The sequence below is a fragment of the Triticum dicoccoides genome, chromosome 4A, assembly GCF_002162155.2.
Source record: "Triticum dicoccoides isolate Atlit2015 ecotype Zavitan chromosome 4A, WEW_v2.0, whole genome shotgun sequence".
Lineage (NCBI taxonomy): Eukaryota > Viridiplantae > Streptophyta > Magnoliopsida > Poales > Poaceae > Triticum > Triticum dicoccoides.
The window spans coordinates 428,460,935-428,482,413 of NC_041386.1; the positions used below are offsets into that span (position 1 = coordinate 428,460,935).

General features: G+C 47.6%; 1 long non-coding RNA gene across 2 annotated transcripts; it reads right to left on the reverse strand.

Moving 5' to 3' along the window:
* Nucleotides 1-5,754: 5,754 nt before the first annotated feature.
* LOC119286032 lies at nucleotides 5,755-20,746 on the reverse strand. Of its 2 annotated transcripts, none has more exons than XR_005140169.1 (11): nucleotides 20,549-20,746; nucleotides 20,257-20,444; nucleotides 19,956-20,087; nucleotides 19,341-19,480; nucleotides 17,879-17,970; nucleotides 17,606-17,728; nucleotides 16,724-16,871; nucleotides 15,571-15,657; nucleotides 6,739-6,910; nucleotides 6,536-6,615; nucleotides 5,755-6,391 (listed from the first exon to the last, which is right to left on the reverse strand). It is a non-coding gene; the product is annotated as an uncharacterized LOC119286032 (long non-coding RNA). The 2 variants fall into 2 exon arrangements; XR_005140168.1 differs by having other exon boundaries at nucleotides 17,879-18,197.
* Between the last annotated feature and the right edge of the window lie 733 nt (nucleotides 20,747-21,479).

The following is a 21,479-nucleotide window of genomic DNA, read 5'->3' on the forward strand; positions in this document are numbered from 1 at the left end:
AAAAAAATCACATGATTAAGCATCACTGCATCCTCACCATGTGCCCCGACTCCATTTTTGCTGCTGATTTTGACATGATTAGTAAATTTGCCATGGTAGAAAATTAAGGTGCTAGCGACTCAGGGAGCGTGATTGGTCAAAGTGATAAAGCAGTTAGCACACGCTTAGCGCAATGATGTAGTACTATATTGTTCTGTTGTAAGGGATGGTAGGATTCAGAATGGTGATGACAAAAAATTCTTTCAATTAGCTAAGATGAGAAGAAACATGTACTCCCTTTGTTCCTATGGACTAGCATATACAGATGTATATAAACATATTTTATAGTGTAGATTTACTCATTTTGCTTCATATGTGGTTATTTGTTGAAATATCTAGAAAGACAAATATTTAGAAACGGAGGGAGCAACCAGCATACTGCCAAGGCTCTCAGAAGATGGGGACAACGGAAACAAAGCACTATGAACCTACACTTTCAAATTGCCAATGAGATCATTCTGAGGCTGGATGTCGCTCAAGAATCCAGACTGCTCTCTGAGGAAGAGAGAAAACTGAGAGCTTTCCTGAAGGGAAAGTGTCTGGCCTTGGCTTCTCTGGAGCGTGTTCGCCTACGCCAACGCGCTAAGGTCGGAGATCTCTAGGAGGGGGATGCCAATACTAAATATTTCCACATGAAGGCGAATGGTCGGAGGAGAAAAAACTTGATTCCTTACCTGAAGGATGGTGATCGTACGGTGACCTCTACGGATGAGAAACTAGTCCTCGCGCAATCCTTCTTTCATAATCTGTTGGGCACGCCCAAAGCCCGAAGCTGTTTGCTAAACCTTGATGAGCTCGGCCTGCTCAAAATCTCACCAGAATCCGCGAGGGCTCTGGAGATGCCTTTCACTATGGAGGAGGTTAGGAAGGTGGTTTTTGACATGCCAACTGACCGCGCTCCGGGTCCCAAGGGCTTCTCCGGATTGTTCTATATGAAATGCTGGGACATTATTGCTGAGGATATTATGGTTGTCATGCACGCCCTATATGAGGGGCGTTTCCATTCTTTTGGGGGTCTGAACTCATCTATCATTGCGCTTCTGCCCAAGAAGGATGTTTTGCTGCAGCTTGGGGACTTCAGGCCTATCAACCTGATTCATGGGGCAACCAAGATTTTTGCCAAGGTTTTGGCAGTCAGGTTGACACCCTTGCTACCGGATATTATTTCGCAAGCCCAAAGCGCTTTTATCTCCAACCGTAGCATACATGAAAACTTCAAGTTTGTGCGTAACACCGCTAAGATGCTGCATCAGAAGAAGAGGTCAGCGGTGCTCATGAAAATTGATATATCCAAGGCTTTTGACTCTCTTTCATGGGAATTCCTTTGGGAGGTTTTGAGAAATAGAGGCTTTGGGAGGAGGTGGTGTTCTTGGATCTGTGGTCTTCTCAGTTCCGCGTCATCCTTGGTGCTTATCGATGGAGAGTTGTCGACACCCTTTGCTCTCGGCCAAGGGGTGAGGCAAGGGGATCCGGTGTCGCCCATACTCTTCATCTTGGCCATGGACACTTTGCACGCCATGTTGCTATGGGCTGCACCACGGAATCTCCTATCACCTCTAGGTCTTGACGGCAGCACGCCCAGGGCATCTATTTTTGCCGATGATGCAGTTCTCTTCTTCAGGCCGAATCCTATGGACCACCAGGTGATTGCTAGTATGTTGGATCTGTTCGGTGAAGCTTCGGGCGTGCGGATTAACCTGTGGAAGAGCACCATAACTTGTATCTGCTACGAGGACGAGGTAGAGAACACGGTGGTGGAGCACTTTCAGTGCCAAAGGCAAAAGTTTCCTTTCAAGTATTTGGGAATCCCCCTCTCAATCTATCGACTGAACCGGAATGATATCTGGTCCATGGTGGATAATTTCTCTAACAAGATGAAAAGCTGTAAACCGAAGTTGCTGGCTGCTGCCGGGCGTTTGGCTCTTACTAGCTCAGTTCTCATGGCTCTTCCCATCCACTTCATGTCAGTGCTCCCACTGCCGGTGTGGGCGATCAAGGTTATTGAACGAAGATGCAGAGGCTTTGTTTGGAAAGGAGAGGAGGAAATCAATGGGGGACACTGTTTACTGCCGTGGACACAGGTCTGTAGGCCCAAGGAGTTGGGTGGACTCGGTTTGGCCAACCTCAGATTTTTCGGGCTGGCTTTGCGAAGCCGCTGGCCTTTGCTCGGATGGGCTGCAGAGGAAAGGCCCTGGCACAGCTTGCCGGACACCACAGAGAAGGAAGTAGCAGCAATGTTTAAGGCGGCATGCTCTGTTTCGCTGGGCAACGGCGAGACTGCGTGATTCTGGACAGACAACTGGTTGCATGATGGACGATCGATCACCGATGCCGCCCCGGCCCTCTTCTCTTTTGTGCGCGACTCGGGGCGATCTGTCAAGGAGGGGCTGCACAACCAGGCCTAGATCCAAGACATTAGGGGAGGTCTCTCGGTTCAGGCGCTCGCGCAATACCTTGAAATATGGGACATCTCGTAGGCCACGGTGATGGCACCTGAGACTTCAGATCGTTCGATTTGGAGGCTGACTGATAACCAGTGTTTTTCTGTCAGCAGTGCATACCGGATGTTCTTCATGGCGGGCATGCGTTTTCCGTGCTACAAACCCATTTGGAAGTCCAAGGCGCCGCATCACTGTCGGTTCTTCATGTGGCTCATCGTGCATAGGCGCTGCCTCACGGCAGACAACCTGTTGCGAAGAGGTTGGCCGTCCAGCACTACATGCCCACTTTGCTTGGCGGAACCGGAGGACTACACACACCTCTTTGTGCACTGCAGATATACACGTTATCTTTGGAGCATCTTCAGGAAATGGACGGGAGTGCACTTCTCCATTCCAGATGTCTCTTGCAGTACCACTGAGGACTGGTGGCTGTCATCAAGGAAGGGCATCCCCAAGACGGACAGGCGTAATTTCGACACCATTGTTATCCTAGTACATTGGAGGATCTGGAAGGAGCGGAATGCAAGGATTTTTCATCACACGGCCAGCAGCGCCAACAGAGTCCTTGACCTGATTCATGAAGATATTGCTGTGTGGAGGGCAGCCGAGTGTGTTGTTGACCTCTCTACTTGAGGTTGTCTTTTGTTTTATGTCCTTATTCTACTCCATCCAGGTTTGGAGTGGCCATTTTGTAAAGTGGAGTGAGCCATCGGCGCTAGATCACCTAGACTGATGGCTGTTCGGTTGTACCCTCTTTTCTATCTAATAAAGATCGGTCTATGGCCCTTCGATAACATGGATGGTGGATTAGGGATGCTCACTGGTAGCAGCCGAGGGAGAATGATGGTGCGCAAGATGTCATCGAGGAGCCGCAGGCGGCCGCGGCGCCCAACGACATCCAGGGAGACGAGCACGGGCATCGTAGCCATGACCATGTCTCGGGCACCGCCGCGAGGCTTGGAGGGAAGCATCATGTTCCGTCGGTGCTGTCAAGGGTGGGGAAGCCGTCTTCACCGTCGGGGTCATCCTCGGGTCACGGCATGACGGTGGCCCCGTGTCCACTGTCCAGATGGGGATGTGGGTGTGCTAGCCTGTAGCTGGTGTTAGAGGAGGTGGCAACGGAGGGGTGACCCGCCGATGCCGACAAGGCAAGGCGGGCGAGGAGAAGGGGTGAGCAGTGGCAACTCATGGCTTGTCGCGCACCCTCGCCCGGATCTGGTTGGAATCGACGAGTTGTCGCCGCAACAGCCTCGCCGAAAACCACCACACAGAGGAAGGAGTTGAGGAGCCGCTACGCGCATGATCCGACGGAGAGAGCCCGACCCACACAGTGCATGAGCCGGTGGTCGCTACCTCGCACCTGGTCTCCAGGCCGCCTCAATTGTGGCAGTCTACACTATACATCCCATGATGCAGCCACACTGGCCGGGGTCTAGTCGAAAAAAATGCGAGTTGTCACCGCAGCAGCCTCGCCGAGAAGAGCCAGAGAGGGAGAGGGAAGACCCGAAAGAGGAATTGCAACAGTGGGGGTGAATGCTTGCACCAACGCCATGCAACAAGGACGTTCGCCGGTAGGGCCAGAAAAATCTGACGTTTGCCAAATAATATTTCCCTTTCTTAAAAGGCCAGCCGGTGCGCCGGCCCAAATTTGGGCCGTTCCGCACGCAGCCGTGCGACCTAGCGTACAGAAGCCATCCAATTTTATGCCCCACGTCATCATCTTCTCTCCCCATGCCCCTGTCCCTAAAGCGTACAGCAGGCGTACAACGCGGGCGTCGCTCCCCGCCACAGTTCATGGCGCCCTCACTCACGAGGCAGGGCCGCCTGTCGTCTCCGACAACGGTGCTCGTTGAAGAACCTCGACCGGTTGCAACTCCGGCCGTTGCTCCATGGTTGCAGCGCTACGGTGCGGCGCCCGCCGGCCCTCGCCGCCGACGCGTGACTTTCTACCAACGACGGCCACCAATCACACCGTGAATGGGATGTAATGAGAAAACATTGATCATAGCAAAAGCGAAGGCGGTTGCAGTAAAAACCATCGTCGTCGCTGTCTCGTCCACAACTTTGCCATGAATGGATGGAGCAAATCATCCCGCCGGTCGTGACAAAAAGAGATTAGGATTGTAGCAAAATTATCATCACCCCGCCGTCGTAGGTTACAACTTTGCCGTGAATGGCCGTAGCAAAAAAAATTCGCTGGACGTAGCAAAAACCATGGACGGTTGCCGCAAAAAATGGATGGATGGATGTAGCAAAAAAAACCCTGGCCGGCTGTATCAAAAAGATTCTCTATGGTTTCATTGAAGCTTTTTTCATCCAGCGTTGGAGCATTTTGTGTCAACGGTTGAAGCTTTCCCTGATTGACAGTGCCGGTTGAAGCTTTCTCTATAGCCGGTTGAAGCTTTTGGGTTTGAAGCTATTTTGTCAGCAGTTGCAGCAAAAGGGGGATACTGCGGTTCCAGCATTGCCTTCGCCGGTCGTACATCAATGCTTACCGTCGTTGTACCCTCGTCGATCGCCATTGCAACATGCGTCCCGGCCGCCATTGCAGCTCATGTGTGCCCATAGGTGGGGGTACCGTCGTTGTACCCTCATCGATCGCCATTGCAACATGCGTCCCGGCCGCCATTGCAGCTCATGCGTGCCCATAGGTGGGGGTGCTTAAGAGCAGGAGGAAGGAGGTGTTGGTTATGGTCGTCTTCTCCGCCCGCGGTGACTCCCCTAACAACAGGGGCGGCAGTTGGTCTCCAGGAGCAGCCCCGAGTTTCATGGAGGCCGAGGGGGGGTAACGAAAAAATGCGAACGGATAAGAGAAAAAGAGGTGAAAGAAGAAGATAAAGCAAAGAGAACAAAAAAAACTGAGTGTGCGGTGGGAGAGCAACTCAAGAGGCGTTTGATGTGGAGGAATCGAACACTGCGTGTGTGGCCGGCCGAAATTTCGGTGGAGGAATCGAACATTGCGTGTGTGGCCGGCCGAAATTTCGGCAGGCACGCTGTCTACAAGCATTTTCCTTCTTAAAAGGGAAACCCGAAGATAACATTTCCCCTTTTATAGGGAAACCCGAAGAAAGACATGACGACATATTTAGGGGCTGTTTCACAATGGGCTGGAAGAGTGGAAGTACAACCCCCTATCCACCCAACCATTAGTGTTGCTAAAGAAAAGGGTTATTTCACACGTTTAATTTGGTCATAGTAATAGCCGTTAAAGTTTATTTGAAAATAAGCACATCCAACACATTTACGGGCCTCAACTAGTGATGAATTGTTCATCTTGACTAGTAACACTGTTTTTCTCTTTTTCCGAGGGAACATCTTTACTATACTGTTACACTACACATGCCAGTTTCTAGAGAATATACATTGACGCAAATCATGTAAAGCTCAACAGTTCGTCGCCAGCAAAGTCTCCTAACAATCATGACCATACAAGCTCCAAGGTTCGGTTTTACTTGCCCTATGCCCCACCTACATTGATCAAAGTCTATGGGCAATGATCTTTAGCTTGACAAGAGATCTGAAGCAAGACACAGGCATTCAACGTCAATCTGGTAATACTGTCAGTTAAGAGGCTATTACTAGGAATGTCCATGGTAGAAATGTTTCCCTATCCACGGAACCATAGAAAAAAAATGCTGCATACTGAACAGCATTTGCTCCCGAAATCGCAATCAGCAGAACGGTCTCGAGCATCCAGTGAGGAAGGTATCTGATGATGATCAGCGGAAGGCCATCCAAACTACCCAATCTCTAAGTTTATGGGCCTATGAGACAGAAAAACAGGGCACCTCCGTCTCTCCAGTGAGCAGTGTAAGTCTGGTAACTACAAGTTTCTCGCATCTACTTGATGCTCATCCAGCTAGTCTTGCCCAGGGCTACTGCGATATATCTTCAAGGATTCCAAAGCCTGCCTGCACATTTTAATTTGAATGATAAGCAAATATGCCTATAGGCTCTCTAAAGTGAAACATTGTAGCGACAAGGAAACAAAAATCATTGAGAGGTTATCGCTGTACACTAGACACCAATGTAGCCAAAAGGAACAAAGAGGATACCGTAATCCATCTTCCATCTCTACGTTCCTGGGCTCCAGTTTAAGACCGTCAAGAAATGCACCACATGCCTTTTCATAGTCCTGAAGACAATGAGTTTGAATTATACATACATAAAAAGGGATCACAGCATAAAATGCATAACTTGTAATTCAAAAAAGTTTTTCTACAGAAAATATAGAACTGAACTCAACATGTTATCGCACCTTCAGTAACATTAGAGCAGTTCCTTCACGATATGAGGCCTTTGGCCAGCCAGGCCGCATCATACTGCAAGCTTGAGCATCATTCAAGGCGTTCTTTGCATCACCTGAGGCGAAGCCAGCATAGGCTCCTATTTGAAAGCAAGGTTGCATTACCAGGATCAAGTGCCATTGCCTACAAACAGACAGAAGAAGCATTAAACACAATTCTGTGCATTGTTCTTAGATTTGCCCCGCAGGAATTTGTTATGCTGGGTGAGTCCCTAAAACTAATTGAATAAAATGTATGCAGTAGACAGAAATCATCAATGACTATTAACTTGCATAAGCATGCTTGGTGAATCCTTATTACTCATTGAATAAAATGTATGCAGTAGACACAAGTCATCAATGACTATTAACTTGCATAAGCATGTCAGAGGAAAACAGCTCAGCGAAGTCATAATCTACTCCTGGATGTAAAAATTTGAATCCATATATATAGCTCAAGCACATAAAAACCAACCAATCAAGAGGTGCCAAATAAGAAAAATATCAGCAGAAATTTGAAAAGAAAAACAGAGGACAGAAGTATAATGTGTGTGTTCACTGGTGAGCCTCTCAAATAGCAACCTCATGATTACTGTGGTCGTATGCATCACAATGATGCAGAGGCCAGGGGCTATCCTCTCTATCCACTGCGCCCTATTCCTCTTGTGGCTCCTACTCAGCCGACGCCACAGGTTCTTGCCTCCGATGCTTTCCAGGCTGATAAGGACGCTGTGAAGGCTGCTGCTGATGCTGCGGTCACTGCTGACGTTGCGGTCGCTGCTTATGAGCAGTAGGCCTCACACTACCAGGTGGCTCTTGAGATGTATCGTGATGAACTGTCTGCCTACACTCAGTGGTTTGATGATGATGCTCGTGCTGCAGCTGTTCTCAGTTCCAATGTTCTACCTCAGTTTGTCTCTAAGTTTATGGGCCTCACTGCCGTCTTCGAGATGTGGAGTCATCTTCGACAACGCTATCAGCCCTCTGGTGATGCCCTATACCTGGTTGTGGTCCGCCAAGAGCATGCACTTCAGTAGGGTGACACCAATGTTGATGACTTGTACTCACATTTAGTGCCAGCTTGATTCTCTTTGCACTGCTGGTTGTGGTTCTTGCCAGTGATGTCATGTTGTGCGGTCAGACTTGGGAGTTTCAGAGGATGTACGAGTTCTTGTCTCGGCTCCGTAAGGAGTTTGAGCCGCGGCTGCTCAGCTATTAGCTCGTAGTCGTGTTTCTCTTATAGAGGCGCTTTCTGAGATTCGTGCTGAGGAGACTCGCCTATGTGGTGCTGGTTTACTTGAGGTTCCATATGTGCTCGTTGATCGAGCTCCTGCTACGCCGTCTGCTGCACCGGCTCTTTCCCGGTCCAGTGCTCCGCCGCTCCTCCCCGCTGCTCCTGGTGGTGAGGGTCGTTCTCGTACTCATTGTGGTTACTGCAACAAGGATGCATGGTCGTCCCGAGTCTGATTGCATTACAAAGAAGTGGCACATGCGGCGCACATCTTCTTCTGGGAGTCATGCTTGTACTACGACATCCTCAAACATCGCCTTGACAGAGCAGGATATTGTGAGGCTTAAGCATTTGCTTGCCGTTACAGGTTCTTCTTCGACGAGTGCTGCAGGTTCTGTGACTGATGCTTCTGGCACTGAGTGACCATCACCTACACAATCAGGTACATCCCACATCCCGACTCTGGAGCTCCCTTTCATATGTCTTCTGATTCTTCCACCTTGTGCCTGGTAGTTCTCCTGATTATTCGATGCATCGTTTGTTTGGTTGTGTTTGCTATGTTGTTGGCCCGCATGAACGCACCAAACTGACCGCTCAGTCCGTCAAGTGTGTCTTCTTAGGATACAGTGATGAGTATAAAGGCTATCGTTGTTGGGATCATGTCTGTTGTCGAATGCTTATTTCTCGGGATGTGACTTCAGATGAGTCTCGTCCCTTCTACCCACGTCCATCTTCTTATTATCGTGATGTTGTTATTCATCCTGAATGTGTCGGATTCAGGACTCCGCAGACCCAAGAAGGTTCGAACTCTGGGGTGTGTGCGAAGATCTCAACCTCTCAAGTCTCAAGCTCGTCACCCTACAGCTTAGCCTCGTCGAGTTCGCGCGAGTGGGGAAGAGGATGAACACAACAGTTTACCAGGTTCGGGCCACCTTGCGGTGTAAAACCCTACTCCTGCTTTGTGGTGGATTGGCCTCACGAGGGGGCCGAGGATGAACAAGTACAGTGGATGAACAGCCTCGCGAGGGCTCTGGTGGTGAGGGTGGAAAGGATCCGATCTCGTCTATGGTGGTGGCTAACCTATATTTATAGTGGCCTCAGTCCTCTTCCCTCAAAACTTAGGCGGGAAGGGATCCCACAATGGCCAATTTGAAAGAGGACAAGAAATACATCTAATCTTGATGAAAGGTGATCTTCGCCTGCAAAGCTTCTGGTCGTGACGTAGCGGTGGGCTCGATGATGACATCCATCCTGCCGAGCTCGTGGTCTTGGTCTTGTTGCACCGGAATGGAAAGCTTTGGGGGACTCCTCGGGAACCTGCGTCCGTCCTTGCTCCCTTAGCACCGAAAGGGAAACTGTCTCCTCTGTGCCCGCTGACGCCCGCCTGGTCTTGGTCGTCATGGCTAACGTCATCGCAGCCTCGTGAGGCTGGGTACCTGCATAGAAATCTCCGCTCCTCGAGAGGCAACCTGGGGAGGCCGCTCCTCTGGAAGTCTTGATGTCGTTCTCGCGAGGCCGAGGCCCTCGCGAGGGTCTTGTCTTGGAGGCCTTGCTGGGCCGTACCAGGCCGTCGAGGGAGCCACGCCGTGGGCCGCAAACAGGCAGATATGGGTACCCCCGATCCCAGAATGCCGACAGTAGCCCCCGGGCTCAAGGCACGCTTGGGCTGGCTTCGAGGCAAAGCCGAAGAGGGAAGGCAGAAGCGTCGCGGACCCCAACCGCCTGCGGGCCAGGCTTGACGCATGGCGTTCGACGGGGTGTGGGCGCCTCCGCTTCCCCACGCCGCCTCGGCAACCGCCCAGGCTGACAAGGGACTGGCGCACTCCTGTATGGCCATCATTGCTCGAACGCGAAGGGACGCCGGTTGGCCTCTGACCGCCTATAAGAGGGCGAGGGAGACGGAGCCCCCAGCTCACCTTCATCTTCCTGCTCCTCATTCCTCATTCTTGAGGCAGCAGCATCCATGGCACCGGTGAGGAGGTTCTCCGCCGCCGAGAAGGGGAAGGCTCCACAGGAGAGGATAGAGTCGTCCCCGCCAAAGAGAGGGCGATGCCGTCCTCGCAAGATCACCGCGACGCCGGCGGCGGTTCCCCAGGGGCGTGAGCGAGCCCCCGCGGGCGTCCGATTGCCTCCGACGGCCGTGGGAAAGGTCCCTCCCGCGGGGGTGGCAGCGGAAGCCGCGACGGCCGTGGTCGAGGTGGAGGGCTCGCGGTGGCCGCCCGGCCGCCGCGCCCGCGATCCCACACGGCCGACGTGGCCCGAGAGTTCGTGGTGTGGGTGAAGAGGCCGGAGGGCATCTGGATCCACCTCCCGTGCTTCTTCGCGGAGGAGTTGCCGTCCAGAGGGCCCGGTGGCCTGTGGCTGCAAGCCGACGGTTGTTGCAGCAAGGCCTCGTGGGTGGAGGTCGAGGTCACCCCCGCAGGCAATGTGTTCCTGAACCGCAGGTGGCAGACATTCGCCCGCGCCTGCTGCCTGCAAGGGAGGCGTACCCTCCACTTCAAGTATGATGGAGCGGCGATGCTCTTCGTCAAGATCTTCGGGGAAGACGGCTGGCTCTTGGGGTGCTGCCCAGAAGGCGACGGCAGCGACAGCGACCACCTTTCCGATAACGACGACCATCGCGGCGGTGGCGCCCTCCGCGATGAACTTGCCCTTGGCGATGGCCGCGACACCTCCGGCAGCGGCCGCGCCTCCCCCAGGGAGAGTACGAGCGACAACGACTACGACGAGCCGCCATGTCGCTGCGCCCAGACCAAGGAGGAGGGTGAGGCGCCACGCCACCGGGCCCCTATCAAGGAGGAGGACTTCGACTGATCGTGGTAGCGCCAGAGCCGGGCCTCGGGAACAGTGGCCCTCCGGAGGCCGCTCCTTTTGTTTGTTTTCTGCTTCCTGCATCCAAAACCATGAAGGGCCCCACGGGGCATGTAATGAACTATGGCGCTTGCGTCTTTTTATCACTGTTTCTTGCTCGTATTATAGCATCTACGTGGTTACTAATTGAAAGATTCCTGCCTGGCGTGATTATGATAACTTAGCTCGGTGTGCTCGCGACCCTTGACGGGTCCCTGCGTCGTGGGGGCATGCTCCTCCGGAGCCTTGACCTTGGGAAGACCCCTGAGGTCCCGAGGGGAAGCTCGCGAGGTTCCGGGGCTGGTTTCTCGGGGAGTGCTCAGGATCCTGCGTTGTTTGTCCCACTTTCTGCTCGTGGTCAGACTCTTCTTCTATATGCTGATGGCATGATCATCTAAGTACATTGCCTTTGAGAACATGTCTTACTGAACAGTTTCTTATGTCTGATCTTGGACCTCTTCGCTACTTTCTTGGGATTGAGGTTTCTTCTATCTCTGATGGCTTCTTTATTTTCCAAGAAAAGTATATCCAAGATCTGCTTGCTCGTGCTGCTCTTACTGATGAGCACATTATCCAGATTCCCATGGAGCTCAATGTTCGCCTCCATGCTTTCTAATGGTGACCCCATGTCTGATCCAACGCGTATCGTCATTTTGTTGGGAGTCTTGTCTATGTAGTTGTCACTTGTCTGGATATCTCCTATCCTGTCCATATTTTGAGTCAGTTTGTTTCTACTCCCACTTCGGTTCACTATATCACCTCCTTCGGGTTCTCTTCATGGCACGATCTCTCGACATCTTTTCTTTCCCTGCTCCAGTTCGTTACAACTTCAGGCCTATTCGGATGCCACGTGGGCTAGTGATTCCTCGTATCAACGTCACTTTCTGCTTACTGTGTTTTTCTTGGTGGTTCTCTTATTGCCTGGAAGATGAAGAAACAAACTGCAGTTTCCCGTTAGAGTGAAGAGACTGAGTTGCAAGCTATGGCTCTTTTGACGGATGGTTACTTCACGAGTTTGGTGTTTATGTTACCACACCTACTCCACTTTTGTCTATCAGCATTGTACGCGACCATGTGAAGTATGAGCTCACCAATCATATTTGTGTTGATGCTTCTTTGTGCGTGTTGGTGTGCATGATCAGGTTATTGCTGTTCAGTATGTGTTTTCCTAATTACAGTTGACGGATTTTTTTACAAAGGCCCGGAGTAGAGCGCAACATGGTTTCTCTCTCTCCAAACTCAGGTGTTGTTGATCCACCCTGAGCTTGAGGGGGGGGGGGGGGATTATATATTTTCCGTGTAATATCCCCATTGTTTAAGGGTTTTCCTGCAAATTTACCACACCTGTACATGTATATATATCCCAGGAAGTACAAGTTGCTATTTCCCTAACAGGAACCACATCATCCATTTATAAGGACTACTTAGACTTCCTGACTGAACCTGGCTTATAGATTGACAGGACTCACCTAGAAGGATTTAACCTGGTCACCTGGACAAGGACGGCTAATTGACTACTTACACACCGGAATTCACTTCCTAATTCCATGGACTTATCTCTAAACCAGTTCCGAAACTATTATTCATGGATACAATCTAGGTGTCAACTTCTCCCTGGAAGCTGCAAGCTGGCCGCTAGTATTGGTCACATCCTGCCCCTACATGTATGTGCTGTTGCTGATGCCCATGGCCTATGTCCACAAACACAACAATGAAATGGATGGTACGACCCGTTCTGGCACTGATCCAACTGCCTCATGGATACAAGCATGCACAACAAGAGACAACAGATATAGCAGCTTAAGAGCATCTACAGCCGGGCGCCTCAAACAGACCACAAATGCCCGGGCGGACCGCCAATCACTGACCGGTAAAAAAAAGTGACCCAGACGGCGCCTCAAACGCCCGGGCTGACCGGCACCCCTCATATCCAGCCTAAATCTTGGGCAGACATGGGAAGGTCCGGGCGCGACCGCCACGTCGGACTAGACAGCCCGACTCCACTACAAATTGCACCAAATCCACCAAACCCACCGCCCTCCTCCCTCCCACCAATTCCCGTGTCCGATCCCTTGCCATTGGCCACCCTTGCTCCCCCATCCTCGCCACCCTAGATGTCACCCAGCCCGTCCCCCACCGCTGCCATGGAGGTTGTGTCTGCATCGTCCGTGGGCCTCCCGTCCTTGGCTTTGTCCTGCAAGCCGGAGAACGTCGCCCAGAGGGGCCAGCGGTGGAGGCAGCGGGAGAGGGAAGCGGCGTCGTAGGGAGCGGATGCGGAGACAAGGGTCACACCGTCCGACCCCAGTTGGGGAAGAGGAGACGGTTGGATGGGGGCACAATCCGGAGAGTTTCCCGGCAATGCAAAGGGCTCCAGGGGACGTCTATGACTCGCCGCCGCTCGTTTGGTCGTGTACAGGCCCGGGCATCGGCTGCCCACGCCCTGTTCGACGGAATGACATAGCAGGACTACATTTATTTTGCTCCTCTTCCGATCAACTTTGCATATGTGATGATCAATGTTTTGCATAGACCTTTAGTTCATTTGAAACCATGATAATTGTAGGAATTGATCATGTCGGACATGATCAATGGTAATTATGATCAGATCCAAGCGCAGTATGAGTTGGGGGATCCAACTTGTCCTACGTTTGAAGTAGGCAGCACATCAAACCCCAATCCGAACAAGAGAAAGAAGGGAAAGATGCCCAGGCAAGAGGTCCAGCATTCACAACTTTTGAGACATCTTGTTGGTTAAATCTTGGTTGGCCACAACATTGGACCTCATACATAGCACGGAGCAAAAAGGCAATCAGTATTGGGAGAAGATCCACAAGCACTATCATGAGCATTATGTGGAGCCGCATCCTATCGCCACCAACCGCAATGTGGCATCTCTCCAACATCGATCATCGATCGGGGATAATTTAAGGGGAAATGAACAAATACGTCGGCTACTATGCACAAGTGCTTGGCCGCCCTCAAAGTGGGATGGGAGCGTCCACTCACATAAGCATAATCACTTCATTTTGTCATAGTTTAGATTGCTTGTATTTTTTGTTGCATTCTCATCGTTATACATGCATTGTTTGCTAGACAATGGTGGCAGCCACTATGTATCAAGAGACGGAGAAGAAGACATTCGGTTTTAGCCATTATTGGGTGCTATTGAATGGCAAACCAAAGTGGACACAATTTGTGGCCGATCTCAAGGCCGGCAAGAGGAAGAATGATGGCTCAAGCTCCCACCAATCAATTGGGTTAGACGACGAAGAGGAAGAAATTGTAGGGGAGAATGGAAGAGCCACCATGGCAAAGGATAACCGGCAAGTGATGGGAGACAAGTGGGAGAAGGCTAGGGCCTCTCGTGATGCCGCGGCTACAAAAATGTCCTCCACTTGTACGGGCATTTTTTCCGTAAGGGAGAACAAGAAAGAGGAAAGGTACAAGCTCATGTTGGATGCACAAAAAGAGAGGATGGATTGGGACCAGGAGAGGGCGTTCAAGAAGCTGCAAATTGAGAGAGAAGATCGAGTTGGAGAAGAGCGAAGCGGTGATCAAATGGGAGATGGAGAAGGCCCAGACATTTGGAGAAATTGAGCTTGAGAATAAGAGGTTGCAACTTGCTCGAGACGCGGAGGGTGCCAAGGTAATGTTGACAGAAGAAAGTACCTTGGATGAGCATGCAAAGTGGCTTGTGGGAATGAAGGAGATCAACGAACGTAGGGACTATGAAGCAAGGATGATTGCGGAGCAGGAGACAAAGCTGGCCGCGGAGGAGGAGGCAAGGCTGGCCACAGAGCAGGAGGCATGGATGGTCCGATGAGTGATCCGGCCAGTGAGTGATCTGTCACGCTCGGACTTCAATTTCATTTTGGCATGTCCGGACTGTCAAACTATGATTTATTTTGCTTTGTCGCATTTGGTAAATTGTTGAATTGTGATGAATTTGTGCTCTATGATCGACGTGCATGCATTGCATGGATTTGAGGATTCACATATGAGGAGTCCCGCTGTCCGGCAGGCCAAATGAGGGGCCGCCCGGCGCCATCTACAAATGCGCCCACGGGCATATAGGGAGCCGGATTTGCCAAATCCAGCTGTAGATGCTCTAATAGGAACGGGTCAGAGACATTAGCATATCTGCAATCTCTATCAACTTTGCAACATTAGCATATCTGCAAATGTGCAGAAAACATAATCCCCATACCAACATGTCATTCCAAGAAGAAACAAACAAATAAGGCTAAAATGCCTTATAGGATCTTGAACATTTTTGAACAGTCAACAAGCATAAACTTATACAACAAGATTAATAATATGGGGCTGTATATCCATCAGATGAATGAAAATTTTCAAAACCTCAACTTTTGTGTATTAGTCCATAATACTAGAATAGAAAAAACAAAATCAATACAGTATTTTATAAAAGATAAAAATAAATAATGACTGAAACAAAATATATATTTACAATATATAGAATTTCCGGAGTAGTTTTACTCTGATAGAGAAAAACAAGTAGAATATTATATATACGGGATAAGAACTAAACCAGGAAATTTAGTTTGCAGAAGTTGCACACACTTTGTACAAACTTTGCACTATGCCGTAACATGCAAGAACTAGTATAAAGAGTGCAGTTCAGGCCAACCAAGGAGCAATTTTAGGTGGCTCAGATTTACGGAAATTTCAGGCAACTGAGAATTAGCAAATTCGTAATAATATACCTCTTTGTAAATTCTTGCTGCAAGATAATAGTTCCCGTTCTTGAATGCCTCATGCGCTGTAGATTTTGCACTAGTAAGCATGGCTTTCTGAAACATTGAGAGCAACCAAATGATATAAAAAGATTCATTACCACACCTAATCCCTTCCCACATGTTATAACTACTTTCTCCCTGAATCAATGCAATATCTCATCTCAATATCTACCATGTATAAAGTGGTCATGAATATTAAACCTCCTGTCACGCGGTTTATCCATAAAAATAATAATAAAGCTTAGTATCCCCAGTTGGAATAATTGTTTGATTTGTTTCAACTTCTGCATGATTCTACTGTGATCCAACCCAAATTACTGATAGAAGTTAGTCTGACTTATCTCAAATTCCCACATTTCAAATGTTCTCTTATCTGCATTGCTGATGACCCCATTTTGCATCCTCTACATCCCCAAGGACAACAAAGCCTTCAGTCACAAGCAAGTTGGAATAGGCTACCTCTGCAGAATCCCCGCAGATCATAATCTCATCACTTAACTAGTATTTCTTCGCCAATTTACTAGACATTATTTTACCTTAGTTGTTAAATGCTCATCTCTGTCCAAACTGATTTAAAATCAACACGGGGTGTTAACCCTGGCTAGGTTAGTCCTTACAAGACTCAGAAGAGTTCAAACACATAACCACAGGGATGCCAGTAAATGACTATGCACGTTGCATAATTACAAACCTAACATGGAATGTGCCGTCAAAGTCATGTCAGAAAGACTATACGGTTTACAAGCTTAACAGAACAGATCAAGGTAAATATTTAAACCGCTTTCAACAAAACTGTATTGCTCCCAAATGATTAGTATGCAACACAACTGACATATTTTCATTTCTCCGGCTCATAGGTCATAGTTAAGAAAAGCATGCACTAATAAGACTGGCGCACACTTAACATGCATGGTCAATACAATTCTTAGCCACCAATTGTAGTTAAATTTTCAAATATTCACAGAGAAAGAGGGGGCAATGAATTTCAAGCACATTTCTGAACAGCAATGAATTTCAGAAACCCCAAACTGGGAAGGTCTCTGTCTGAAAGCTAACAGCCAACATACACAGTTGCACACAAACCATTTAAATACATATAATAATGGTACTCAAATTATACCTTCGCTGGGCGCGCTGATTTTACGCCTAATGATCCCATCTACACTCCAGTCACGTACATTTGGAATACAAGAAGTGACTGGAAATAGAATCTCAACATCTTCACGCCTACCAGAGCGGGCAGCAATTTCAATAGGAGCTCGTCCTAACTGCCATGATAACAAGCAGGATTAACTTCACCCAGTATTTGGCAATGGAAAATGACAAAATTGCAGTACCAAGACATATGAACAACCATCGGGCACATACACATGGTATAAAATAAAATAAATTCTAGAGATCGGCATAACATTAAGTGCTACAGAAACTTTGTAGCGTATATTGTAGCAATGAGCACATAAACATGTGACAGGACAGCAACCACAACTCAAGAACTATATTTTTAACATATGTGATCTAATACTACCCTGACAACTTCTAGGATGAAACAGAGAAGTGGTAACTCTTCCTGGTATTTGCAACCTCTGCTTCATTTTTCCTCCAAAATGGTAAGAACAACTGTTATATTTTTATCCCAACAACCCAAAGTTCTTTGCAAGTTCCATGTAGAAAATTTTGTTCGAAGTGGAAACTCTAAGGTATGTTCTTCCAATCTAGTAGATAGCCTAGAACCATCACGTGCCTCTCCAAATAATAAAATAGAACAGGAGACTGAATTTCAAATGTAGCTTTGATGTTTCGTGTATTTTATTTTACCCTACTAGGATAAATCTAGGCACCCAAAATACACACAAAATAGACCTGCCTATAAGCAAATTCATCCAGATGTTTGTCTCAAGTTAACAGTTTGAAATGAAAAACCAAAAATGAACTTTTACTAGAATATCTTATATTAGGTATAGACACGAAAGCATGCATGTAACAGCAAGGTACAACAGCTTACACTGTCAGGAACATTAGCATCCGCACCAGCCAGAACTAAGCACTTCAGGATTTCAGTTGAGGCACTAATGGCAGCAATGATTAATGGTGTCTCTTTACAATTACCATCCACATCAGCACCAGCCTAACAATAACAAATCTGGGTTATATTCTTCATACAACACACATACAAATTGCGTCATAATCATTTGAAGAAAAATAAAGAAATTAGTTGAGTGACATCCTCTTTTTTCATTATTACGTAATGTGTAAGTTGATGTACGAAGTAACATACCTCAAGCAGGAGCTTCACACATTTCAGTGAGTGCACAACAGTAGCACAATTGCAAGAGCTGTATAACCAGTACCACCCAAAGCTATCTTATGCTGTTGAGAGATTAAGAAATTAGAAATCGCGTATAACTAGAACTAGCATACAACTTAAAGGAGGGGAGGGGTCAGGACCATGTTACTGTGAGTAAAAACTAAAGATGAAATAACAAAATTAGCATACACAAACATTGCAAAAGTAAATGAATTAGCTTCTCATATTATCTATGAAAGTTGATGAATCCTCATCATCCGTGATCCTTCTGGGACGTCTGTGACCATTCCTAAAAATGCATACGAAAGAGAAGTAGAAAAAATAAGGGCAAGGCTGAGTTTCCAGCACAGTAAATCCATGGACATACAAGAGGCAAAGCTAGATCTTAACAGTTATTGTGCATTGAACGTCAAGCACTAATAAAAATATAGGAACGCTGCAAAGCAAGATCTTACTGATGAACACACTAGAGTGATACTGTGTTAAATGATTGGTAAGCATGCTGAATTCAAGTTGTCAGACGTATCATGCAACGATGGTAGAAACTGAGATTATGCATGGATAATGCCGAATGGTGCTCGGAAGCATTTGCTGCCTTCTCAAATAATTTTTTTGTTCGTTCTTCAAAATATTCTCACATGTAGATGACTCCTTATCATGTTCAAATTTCATGTTTTATGAAAAGTTTACGTTTTCTTATTGGCGTGGAAAAAAAACAAGCACCTACAAAAATGCCTTTTTAGCTCCTGATTCCTGTGTTTTCATGCAAACTACTCCCTCTGTATCAAAATATAAGACGTTTTTAGGCTAGTTTAGCCTACAAAAACGTCTTATATTTCGGTACAGAGGTAGTACAAGTCAAGAACAAAATTACTAGCACTTGAGGGTACATGATTCACACGTATATACATGCAAGATTTTTATTCTTTGAATTTTTGGAGGAAAAAAAAGAACATGCTAGGAAAAAGAAGCATGTTGTACAGCCAAGTCTCTAGAATCCACCAACCTAAAAAAAAGGCTTCTACACTCCACCTGTCACTGGTGGAATGTGTGCAGTGAAGCTGGGAAAATCGGTGGCTGGGCGCTCAAAAGGATACTAAGGGTTGATTAGTAGATGAGAGAAAATGAATTGGCTTGAAAAAACATCAACAATGTTACTCATATTAGCAAGAAAAATATATGAATGAGAATAAGGTTTGAAAACTGGAGCAGGTGAAGAGCCAGACTCCACGTGTTTATAGCTTATAGCTAGAAGGAATAAAAACAACAAGTGCAACATGACAAAGCCAGCCACATGAAAAAAAACTCAAATAGGATAAAGTTGATGGATAAGGAAACACTGAAATAAGTATATAAAAAAACTATATTGTCGATCTTACCATTCTAAATAGCATGAAGGTTCAGAAAAAGTAAAGATGGGATTGACACTTACATCTGCATGGTGTTCTAGCAAAATTTTCACAATATCATCCCGCCCATTACGTGCAGCAGAATGCAGTGCCGTCCCACCAAGATGTATTGCATCAACATAAGCTCCACTGGAGAGTAAGAGCTCAACTATTTCACAGCTTCCTGGATAAAAATAATACAGGATATATCTTTAGTCAACTGTAGATTTTTGTTGTAAGTCCTTGTATTCACGCCATCCTATCTAACAATGTGCTAAGAAACAAGTCTAAATTAGAGGACATACTGAAATACAGAGTCAATATGGCTTGTGAATTGATTGAGTGAGTATGCATGACGTGGACAAAAGGGCATTTCAAAAAAATTGGACTTGGCTAAACTAAATTAACAATGTCATGAAAAAAACAGATGGCCTGCTTGTTATATTTTCTCCATGATATGATGTCTATGGGGGAAAAGGAAGAACTTTCGCATACAGGCAGCACCATACTCACTTTCCTCGGATATTTGCCACTACAAAGAATATTCCGTCAGAAATTTTTACTCCATGTCTCACGGATATATGGGTCCTCACGCAGTAGTACACAGGGAGATGAAGAACACTTTATGAGTGATACTTATGCGTAGAGATCAATACTACCTTCTGCAGCAGCAAGGTGGAGAGGAGTACTCCCACTGTCGTTGAGCTTCATTGTAGCAGCACCTTGATCAAGAAAGTAACGCACCAAATCCACATTCTGACGGCCAATCGCAACAGTCAAAGGTGTTTCGCCTGTCAGGGACAACAGAGCAGAGAAGCTTAGCACAAACAAATTCAGCCCATCCAAGGAAACACCTACCTGGATGAACGAGAGCTACTCTCTAATCGACGAAAGCTACTCCCTACTTATTACGGAAAGGAAAGGAAAGGAAAGGAGAGAGCTTGAAGGAAGGCGACGCACCCATCGGGCCTACGTCATCGACATCCAGCCGGATGTCCTCGACAAGGTAGCGCCGTAGCGGCACACGGGCAGGCTCCCGCCTAGGGCCGCGGTCTGCAACAAGCCCATGCCGTAGCCGTCCCTGACCGCGCCCATCTTCTCAGCGAGGCGACTGCCTTCCGCCCCCCTTCCCACCACCCTCGCCGCCTCTGAAATGCAAAACGAATCGGCGCCAAAATCAGCACGGAAACAGACGGGAACCGGAAAATGAAGAAAGTAATCGCAGACGCGGACAGAGGGAGGTTGTACTTACTCTTGACGAGGTGGAGCTCGCCGTCGAAGGCCGCCTTGAGGAAGCCCTGGTCGAAGGAAGGGTTGGAGATGCGGCTGGGGTCCCATGAAGGGAGGCCGCCGCCGCCGCGGTCGAAGGCAGTGGGAGGGAAGAGAGGCGGCTGCGGTGCCATGGCAACGGGGTTGGCAGTACTTACAGCGTAGGAGGGGGCAGACGGGAAGGGAGTGAGGGCCAGTTCTTCTGACCCCTCCTCAGCTTTTTCCAGAACTGTCATTTCATTTTTCTTTACAATTCCTAGCTAGTTAAGGTCTAATTAATTAGAAATTGTAAAAAAATATAGAATGACAATTCTAGGAGAAGCTGGGGAAGGGGTTAATTCTGGAAGAATTGTCAAAAAAACTGGCCCGAAATGCTGTGGAGATCGGGAAGGACGGCGTGTATGAGGACAGATAAAAATGGGGCGTGTTTGGTTACAGAAAATTAGAAGACCTCAGTTTGTTTCAAGGAGGTAACGACAAAATTGCCTCATCCTAGTAATACTTAGTCAGTTTGTGTTAAACTAGCAATTACTAAATATTTTAATTATAAGATATAATAGATAGATGTCAAAATGATTCTCATGAGATGAAAATAGAACTAAGGTTGTATATTTGATACGGCTCAAGGTAATTTTATCGATCGATAGGATGCTAGTAAGTGAGCAAACTTCAAGAGATCATTGAAACAAGCATAATGAAGTTGAAATCTTTGTTATGATGAAATGGTCAAATAATTTGATCTCATCGAGAAAAGTAAAAATGCTTGTATTTATAAGAAAGTAAGTGGAGCATAATAATACTTCCTTCGTTCGAAAAAATTTGTCCCTCAAATGGATGTATCTAGCACTAATCTGATGCTAGATACATCCATTTAAGAGACAAGCTTAGGACAAGCTTTTTCGGACGAAAGGAGT